The 9839-nt window shown below is 43.1% G+C and overlaps 1 protein-coding gene across 13 annotated transcripts in view; it reads right to left on the reverse strand.

Moving 5' to 3' along the window:
* The window catches only part of Erc2 (ELKS/RAB6-interacting/CAST family member 2), a 1000708-nt gene extending 991370 nt beyond the window's left edge, over positions 1 to 9338 (reverse strand). For 5 of the 13 annotated variants that reach the window (XR_010050129.1, XR_010050130.1, XM_063257299.1 and 2 more), the window contains exons 1-2: positions 9148 to 9337; positions 8025 to 8092 (exon numbers count right to left, since the gene is read on the reverse strand). The gene's annotated coding sequence lies outside the window, so the exon portion shown is untranslated. Of the gene's footprint in view, positions 1 to 8024; positions 8093 to 9147 lie in introns of all 13 variants that reach the window. The other 8 variants (XM_063257301.1, XM_063257305.1, XM_063257304.1 and 5 more) reach the window with 6 other exon arrangements.
* Positions 9339 to 9839: the final 501 nt, after the last annotated feature.

Genomic DNA, 9839 nt, shown 5'->3' on the forward strand with positions numbered 1-9839 from the left:
AGTGGGAAATACAGAAAGGGAACTTAGGTCCCGACCCCAAGCGAGTAGATATCTCCATACCCAAAAGAATCTTGCTCTGAAGTTATTCTAAGCAACTATTCATGCTGTGAATTCAAAGTGGCCCATCAGTGTATTTGAAGCCTATATATAGAAATGCAGTTCTTTTTTACTCTCAACAAAAAGGTGAAGAATTCCCCTTATTTGCCCATGCCTGCTCACTGCCCCATGCTCCAAAGACTGATGAGCAGCAGTCATAGAAACCTAGTTGCCTTTATATCCACCCCGCATCAAACAAGACCCATTTTCACTGACTCCACAGGAATGCCAAATTCTCACCCATTCACTACCCAACCTCCTGTTTCCGCTCAGGAAGAGCCTGAGAGAACAAGCTGGATGAAGAGCCAAAATGGGAAACCAAGAGCGGGTAGGAGGGAAGCCTGAAAAAAAAGAAGAAAACACACAGATTGCTGAAAGGAAAGAAAAGATATTAAAACCCTCTCCAGAGGAGAACGTGAAGGAGGCAACAACTCTGCTGCACTTGGATCCTATCCCCAGAACCATGGTCTTATACCTCAAGATGACGTCAGCTAGCTAGAACCAACTGGCAGGAAGGCAACACAACTATCTTAAACCAGACACAAAAAAACCATCTTAGGAGGAGTCTGATACCTATCAGAATCACTAAAAAATAACCTGGGATCACAGGTCCAATCCAATATCACATCTTACAGAACTGCTCAACCCTCGGTCTTCTGGGAGTTCTCCACTCCTACAGCAGCATCCAGACCTCAAAATCACTCAGGACCACAGAGGATGAATGCCCACCCTGTTTACATCACCTTACAGTAGAGAAATTCACTACACAACAACTAGTAGCAGTGTAGAACAAGGTTTAATTTGTTATGAAACTCTTTCTTACTATAATTAGTCATACCATTTTAGTAGGAATGCCTCTCACGGTTTGCATAAGGATTTCAGAGTATTCCTAAAGAACAATCACATTGCTCAATTCCCATTCAAGCTCTTGTCTTTTAACCCACTAAGAAGTTGCCTTGAATTAATAGCTTGCTTCTGATGCACTTAGGACAAATGCACTTTGTTGCCTGCAACTCATTCATATCCTGAAATCACAGGATAAGGATCACGCTTAGGAGTAGAAAGCAGTAAGAAAAGAAGAGAAAGGTAACAGAAGCAAATGATCTCTCAACCCACCACACACACACACACACACAAGTTAAGTGAGCAAAATGTAGAATTTGAGAAACCAATCATGGCAAAGTAAAGTTGCTGCTTTAAAGCCTATGAAAATTAGACTAGCCTTTGATCTACGAGTATATCTCAAGAGATGTCCTTTCAACTCCTACTCATCCAGTGCAAGCTGGAAGCTAGTGGCTTCCAGGAAAAAAAAAGTAATCATTGAGTTCCTTCCTGAAAGTGCCTTCTCTTGTATTCTCTTTTTTCTCTTTTTAATTTTATTAAGTGCCCACTCAGTGCCAGCAATTGGAGAATTCCTGGGCTCTGACCAATATGAACTCTGCTTGGCAAAGTCAGTGAGTTCAAGAACACAGGGAGGGAATTTGAAAGCAACAAATCTCAAAGATGTAAACAGAGAAAGGCATGCCCAAGAGCTTAGGAGCACAGTCTTGGGAATCAGCCACCAAGGGCTGAGGAAATTCAACTGGGATAGAAGCTAAACTGGCCCAAGAGAGGGGTGACTAATTATACCTCAATTAGTCCGTGAGGTAGTGGCCTTGGGTTTCCCCACCTGAGGTTGTGTAGGTAGAGCATTACACAGAATCTCTGGTCCCGACTACTACAAAAGTGGGAAGACCTAGTGCATCCTGGTACTTTTGACACTGACACTGTGGGACTCAGAGGTTGTACCCATTTTGGTTCCAGAGCCACACACACCACCTACTTCGTCTGGTGACAATTTAGCAGCCCCAAGAGTCAGGTAAATGCAGGTTCAAATTCAGATCTTTGAGCAAGTTCTTTTGTTCCTTCGTTCACCTAAAATACTTAATGATCATCTACATATTACACACTCTTGCAGACAATGGGAATGCAATATATAGCAAAAGGCAAAGGTTCCCACCTTTACCCAGCTTATCAAGTCTTTCAATCTCAGTTTCTTTAACTATAAAATAGGGATAATACAACTACTTTTATCACTAGTATGGAAAAAAGTATAAAAGGTAGTATTAATAGACAGTAAAGCCCTCAACACAGAACAAAGCAAGGTTATCCGAGAGTCCCAAACAGAATATAACCTCCCAAGTGAGGAACTTCTATAGCCTTCCTATGTGCCCCCCAGTGCTATCACAAAATAAATGCACAATAAATAGCTCAAAAAGCAATAACTGCATACTTTATTAGTATCCATTGTTATGGCAACTCATAACCATACTCGTAACTGGTATGCTTCTCCAACCCAAGGATTCTTTTACCTGAAAAAGTAGCAAGACATTAAAAGCTCCTCTAATACACTATAAAATATATATCAGCCTTTTGCTAAACATAAAAATGAACATTATTGCGAGTAATATTCCAGTTAAAAGGCTCAGCACAGAAATCTGCATGGACAGCTGATGTAGGTGCCTGCCACTGCTTTCATAAACACAAAGTAAGCGCCAGGCATCAGGGCACCCCAAAGACAACCAAAAAGGTAAGCAAAATAAAGTTGAACATACAAGCTCAAAGACAAGACATCAGTACAGATTAACTTTAAAAAAAAGTGCTGTAGAAACAAACAGTCATAAAATCCTAATTGCTTAAAACAACAAAGGTTTATTTCTCAGCCATATTACAGATCCAACTCCAGTTTACTGCTCATTTACTGACCAGGGACCCAGGTTGATGGAGACTCTGTGCTTCTGTGATCATCGCAGCAGCAGAAGAGAGCACTGGATGGTCTCACCACGGAAATTAAACATTCTAGCACAGAAGTAATACAAGTCACTTCCAACACATGCCTGGAAGGAGAGAAACGGTGGCTCTGGGGAATAGTAACAGACTCTGCCACAAATATTAAGACACAACAAGATGTGGGAAAACAAAAGTATTTATTAAAGAGGATGCTCAAATAAAACATCTCTTCAGCTCTAAGATTCACATAACCCTGATCCTACAAGGATGTACAGGGAACAGTTTAGAGCAGTGGCTTTAACATGATGACATTTCAGATAATATAAAACAACTCTGAATTTTCAGAGCCACTCTGCTTTTTTCTACAAATATACTGAAGATTCAGACAAACTTTTATTTAAGGAACAAAAATGTTTCTTCAGCTAAAATAAGGCGAAAACCACTTTTGAATCTTTTCTTGCACAGATTTTTTAAAGTGGGATAGAGGAAGAAAGTTAAAGCCTCCATTCCCCTCAAGAAAGCTCTGAAATATTTACCAGTTCACACGCAGAAATGTTCAGTGATGGAATCTGCTGCCCCTTTGCAGTATTCTCTGGCTTTATCATTTATCTCTGCCACCTTTAGCTGACTCAATGGAACCAGACCCATGTCTGAATCATGTCAGACAAGGTCATCAAGGGCTCAATAAGCCCTTGAACTCAGCCCATCATGGTAAATAATGATTCATATCCCATTAGTGATTCTCTACATTACACATTCCCTATTTCCTGGCAAATGTGAATCCATCAAAAGTTAATACTAACCTTATAGAAACTTTCATTTTTGTTCTCAGAAGATTACAGGTTAACAGCCAACCATGATTTCAATTCACCCAATTCTATTCTCCTCTCAAATTCCCAGGTCTGCTTTGTGCCCAACCTTTCCTCTGCCTTTATTCGTACTAACACACAGCAGGTAGTATACCTATGCTTCAAGGGCCCCTACCTTCAGCCTCTGACTCATATATGCTCTCTAGACCACCAAATCAAGAGCAGTGTTTTAGCTGGAACCCGATTGCCTCTTTAGTCTTATTTCAACCTACTTTCTTAACAATACCTCCACTATGGTACATATTCCACCCAGCCAAAAGCTGAGTGATGAACCTCAAAGTCAAAATGACCCTGTTCTGAATCTTACCTCCTTAACTTGCCAGTTGTATAATCTTAGATAAGTTCCTCAACTCCCCTTAGTTTTAATGGTCTCGCCTGTAAAATAAATATGGTATCATCTACCTTGAGGGGCTCTTGTAAGTATGATTCTGTGAGGATTGTATTTGACGGCAAGGAGCAGACAGACAGTAGTGTATAAGTGTGAGCTACAAGATGTTTTTGTTGTTTTGTTTTCATTTCATTTTATTTCATTTTGTTTTGCCTTGATGTTATAAGAAATACAAGGGGAGCTGGGGATTTAGCTCAGTGGCATAAGCACCTGCTTGGCAAGCTCGAGGTCGTGAGTTCAATCACCGGTACTGAGAAAAAAAAAAGAAATACAAGGAAAGTCTGTAATCCCAGGACTCTGGGAGACTGAATCAGGAAGAAACAAGTTCAAGCACAATATGGGCACTTAGCAAGATCTTATACAATAATAAACTTAAAAATGAGTTGCTCAGTGCAAAGACCTTTGCTTGGTTCACTCCCCAGTGCTGGGGACAGAGGAGCAACAGGGAAGGCTATGTGTGCTGGTACAATGAATGAAAATATTTATCAATACCAAGATGCTTCTAAACTTCTGCCTTTATCCTGAGTGTTTTTATCTCCATTGCTGTGGTTGGCTGCTGCCAATCCAGGCATTATGCCTACATATTCAGGACCAAGAAGCAGAGAGGGTCCAAAAGCTATTGGAGTGTACCACTCATGGGTGTTCTCCACATGAAGGCTTCAGCCAAGCTCCCACCCAACAGCTTCCACCTTGATCACTATCAGACCCCTGCCTCATGCCACGCTAGGTTGCAAGGAAGTTTGGGAACATGAAGTAAGCACTTTCCCATCTCAGTGAAAACAAGTTCGTCTCATATGATAGAAGAGAATGAATGTCAGGTAAGCAGAAAACAATGTCTACCCCATTATTAAATTAGGTATTTGAGGGAAAGTGCTGAGCATAGTGCCTAGCACACAGTTAACTGCTCAATAAAATTTAAGCTATAAATACTACTGCTATTATAATTATTATTGTTGTTATTCATCTTACTCTCTAGTCAAATGGAACAACTCATTATACCCACATGTGCTTTACTATTTCCACTATATCCGCAGCTCTATCTTTATCTCCTACAGTCTCCCAGCATAAGACCCAAAAAAGGCCATTTCATCCAAGATGCTTTGTTACATCTGTTCCCAAAATAAGCTCCATGATTACAAGACCCATCTCAGACTACAACTGTTTTCACCATTGCACTGAACATTATCTCCTGGAATATCATGGTTTCTAAAATACACTCCCTGAATAATTTGACTAAATCATGAGAATATACACACCTGCTTTTACAGTCATTCCTCTAGAATCAAATATGGTATGTTCTTGAAATGCAAAAGTTAAACACTACAAACTATGTGTTATAAATATAAATATAAATGCCAGAGGCATAAGGGGATAAAGATTGCCTCCTCCAATGAGAATGAGAAGAAAAATTATAAAATTCTCCAGTAATGCCATACTTTATACCCACTGTGGAAATCTGGATTGCAGTTCACCAAATATTCTGTCCCCAGTTATAAGCAGAGTCATTCTACCCAGAGATGCTGGGCTTCCCCCAGTGACTTTGCCACAAAAGAAAACTGTCAGTAAAAATGACATTTGCTTGTTTGCTTTGCCTTAGCTCTTGACTCCACAAATGTGCCCTGGGGAAGAAAATGCTGCTACTCCTTCAGTTCAGGCTTTAGAATATGCAGAACAGGCTATAACCCAACTTACACCCTACAGGAGAGGCACCCCAAAACCCTCACCTAGATCAGCCTGAAAACTCAGTGGTGGGAAATAATTACCTGTTGCTACAAATTAGAGAGTTTCATCATGCTGTCAAAGTTAACTAACATGTCTTTCTCTGGTATATTTTAGCATTTTTATATGTTCATTCATTTTGTTCCTTTTGTTTGCCTAAGAAAGGCCAAGCTGAAGAATACCCACCTTTGATATACTAAAAATTTCTACTCTTGGATTAAGTGTTTTAAGTTTATGAGACCCAGATTATGAATATCAGTGTTTTTCTGTTTTCTATATGTTCTATTGTCTTCTAAAACTGCAACAAAATACCACGGAATAGTAATAACAGTTCTGAAACTAAATTATTGACTGACAAGTAGATCTCCCTTGTGACAGCCAAAATTTTATCTTGTTATCCGATTTTTAAAAGGCTAATGGGTATCCAAGTAAAGAGGCAAAAAAGCAGATTGTGTGATCAAAGATACAGGTTGGGATGATTTTGTTGACTCTGACACTATTGACTAGCTCAGGTTTCAGTATACATGGTGCTCTGCCAAACCTCCCCCACTGAGCGATGTCTATAGCTTTTCCAATGTAATAAAAAGAAAGCCATACTATTTTAATACAAAGATTTTAAATATAAGTATATTTAGTTTCTAGTTAAAAAGAATCTCTTTATAAGTGAAAGAAAAAAATGAAACTCTAATCCCTTAATGGGAGAGGGAGAAAGAGCGAACAGAGTGATGTTAAGAGCTTCTATTCAACCAAGACCTATTCAAAATTATAATTGGAAACTTCAGGTATGAAAGAAAATAGAAAAGCATGGATTTTGTTTTGTTTTACCTTCTTTTAAATCTTCATCAAATTTGAACCTAAATTTCCATGAGGCCAAAACTGTTGTATTAGAAAATATATAATATACAAAACTGCTAGGTTTGCTTACTGGCAGAAATAACAGCCTTCAAATGGAAAGGCAAACAGGCAGATACAAAAACCATCAGTGTTGCAGAAGCCTCTCCACAGGGTAGGCTCCATGTGCGTAGGAAAAACCACACTTCAGATCGGACAATCAAAGTGTAGGCCACACAATCGAAATTTGGATTCAAGGCCATGACAAGGTCATGGGCTCTGGGTTAGACAAATTGTCACTCAAGGTCTCATTTCCACACCACACTATGGCAGAGTAGTTAATTTTTTAGTTTCCATATCTAAATCCTGGAGTAATGCTAGCACTCACCTCACAGGCTCTGTAAAGTTTAGAAAACACAATCCATGTACTTAGTGCAGTGCTAGTGAACACAAAAGTAATAATAGTAATAGTAATAATACTGCCCTGACAGATCTGGTTTCTAGATGAAGACCATCCTACTCACTGCATTCTGGTTCACAATCTGTGCGTGACATGCTGAATTCACAATGCTATGTTCATATCCAGGAACAGTTTTTATACAGTGATAGCTCTCCAGATCAACTAGCAGTTTTTCTAATGAGTTCAAGGAGAAAATGTGGAAAACCAACCTTTCACTAGCAGAGAATTGAGAAGAAACTGGTCCTGCATTCACAATTCATCAATCATAAAATTTCTTGCTAGTGAAAGTCATGATTCCATTGCTTACCATGCCCCCTTCCCCCAAAATTGTGAAGTGCTTTTATTAGAACAGAGAAGCAAACCAACAAGATGGCAAATTCTTCTAGAAAGAATATGGCTTGACCTCATCACCACCTCCAAAATGACACCCTGCAGAAGAAAACAAGGCAGCCCTCACTTCGTAAGTTGAGTTACAGTATTAAAACGGAATACTTCCTATGCATGTTAATCCTAATAAAGCACATTTGCCTGCTTCAAAATCCATAAATCCATCCCATAGAGCTAAGAGTCAACTACTGTATATTCAGAAACAATGCGACTTTACAAGGACAAGAGTGATCATTGGAGACAAAATGCCACACCCTTTCCCAAATAGCTCAACAGTAAATGATGTCTCTTATATAAAAAAAAAAAAAAACTGAAATGTGGAGGGAAAGAGGAACAATTCCAACCCCTAACACTACACATGCGTGCGTGCACGCAAATACACACACACACACTTCATTCTTTACAATGATTCATTCTCATTTTTAAGCCAATGGTCTCTGCATTTTTGACTACTACAACTAATGAAAGAGAAGGTGGGAGAGAAAAGAATATAGGTCAAACATACTTGCTTCTAAGCTCCTTTTCTAAGAGTTTTCTTCATTCTTGTCTGCCTTCACAGCTGGAGCTCCATACCTGGTGGAAACCAATGGTTAACTAAAACCACTGACTTAAAGAGCCAACCAGGAAACTAACCATGACAAGTGCGAGCAGCCCTCCTCTCTCGAGCACTGATTGGCTCTTGGGGTTCCATTGGTCCTTGTTCCACCCACATAAGTGGCAGGTGTGACTGTCAATCACAGAGGGAACTGACAATTCACGCTCAAGGAGTAAAATTGCCTTTCATCCAGCAAAGGCAGGTAACCGCCTAAAATCATCGTTCCCCAAAAGTGCGGACCCTCCCTCTCTGGTGGGCAGAACAGATACCTCTAAGTACAAAATAAATAAGGCAGGGCGGAACAGAGTTTACGAGCGCTATTTGATTACCTGCACCTAGCAGCCCTTAATCTTCACTGTCCTAAAATGATCTTTAAAGGTTGGGACAGTAATAATATTTAAAAATTAGGTACACCCTCCTCAAGTACCTCTTTTCTTGTATAATTAAGAGAAGGGGAGACAGAGGTAGAAATGTTGTTCAGTTTAATTTCAAATCGTATTCCTCTTCATATACCAACAGCTCCAATCCCCTCCCCAATAAATCCGGCTTCATTTTCCCTAATACGATTTTTTTTTTTAACCTGCTCCCTCGGAGCCCACCCAGTAACCAGGCACCTCAGTCCCCGGGCTGGAGCTTTCCTTCCACCACTTTGTTCTGCTTGGGGTTCCACGCGACCCCCGCCCCCGCAAACACCCTTCCCCTCGAGGCTAGAGGGGAAGCCAGGCAAAAGAGAGTAATCGGAGAAGAAAGGTGCAGGGCGGCCGCCGGAGGGGCACTGCGGGAGGTGGCCGGGGCCCCGGTCGAGGAAACCGTGCACTTGTTCCAATCCGGGTTTACACATCCAGGCAAATCCGCCCATAGGCCGCCCCATCCCTTCCAACGCCCAAGGAAGCCCCGGTGCAAGCGCGAGGTTCACCCCTCAGCTCCCCCAGATAACGCATTGCAGCTCCCCGCGAACGAGGGGACCCGCACGAGGGCGGCACGGGCGCCCCGAGGGAGGCGGCCCGGCGGCCCGGCCGGCGCAGCGTCTCACCTTTCCGATGCTCGCCCGGGGCCGTCCCACATGGATTTCACCACCTCACTGCGCTCAGCCCCGGGCAGCCGAGAGGAGCAGAAGCCGGCGCCCGAGCGACCCGGCGCGGGAGGAGGAGGAGGAGGAGGCGGGGCGGGCGGCACGGGGAGCGCGGGGCGGGGAGCGGGAGGAGGACGCGCTCCGAGGCCGGGCCGGGCCGGGCGGGGCCGAGGGGGCGGCGCCCGCCGCAGTCCCGAGACGCGCGCTCGCGCGGCGCTGCCCGGTGCTGCGCCCCGCGGCCCCCGGCGGCGGAGGCCCTGACTCACATTCCCAGCATTCCCGAGGAGCGCTGCGGGGACGGGGCTGGGCGGGCGCTCCGCGGGGGGCGGCAGAGCGCCAGGCCTGGCCGAGAGGGGGCGCCGGGTCTGGGGGCGCTACCTCGCTGCAGGCCGCGGGCGCGAGGCGCCTGTCCCCTAACTGTGTCCTAGACGAACCTTCTCGGGTTCCACCCCGCCCCCCCCCCCCGTAAAACCTGCTGGACACTTCTGGGACTTGCAGGTGGCTTTGGCGACAGGGTGGGAGGGATAGCCAGCCCTTCATGTTGTAAGTTAAGCTTTAGAACGGGAGTGGGGATTCACATCCTCTGGCATCCTCCCATCCATTTAATGGTCCTTTGGGGGTTGAAAGGATTCCGTGAGATATTTACTTTATTG

This window comes from Cavia porcellus, unplaced genomic scaffold (genome assembly GCF_034190915.1).
Source record: "Cavia porcellus strain 051 isolate PalLab524CR breed Dunkin Hartley unplaced genomic scaffold, mCavPor4.1 scaffold_10, whole genome shotgun sequence".
Taxonomy (NCBI): domain Eukaryota; kingdom Metazoa; phylum Chordata; class Mammalia; order Rodentia; family Caviidae; genus Cavia; species Cavia porcellus.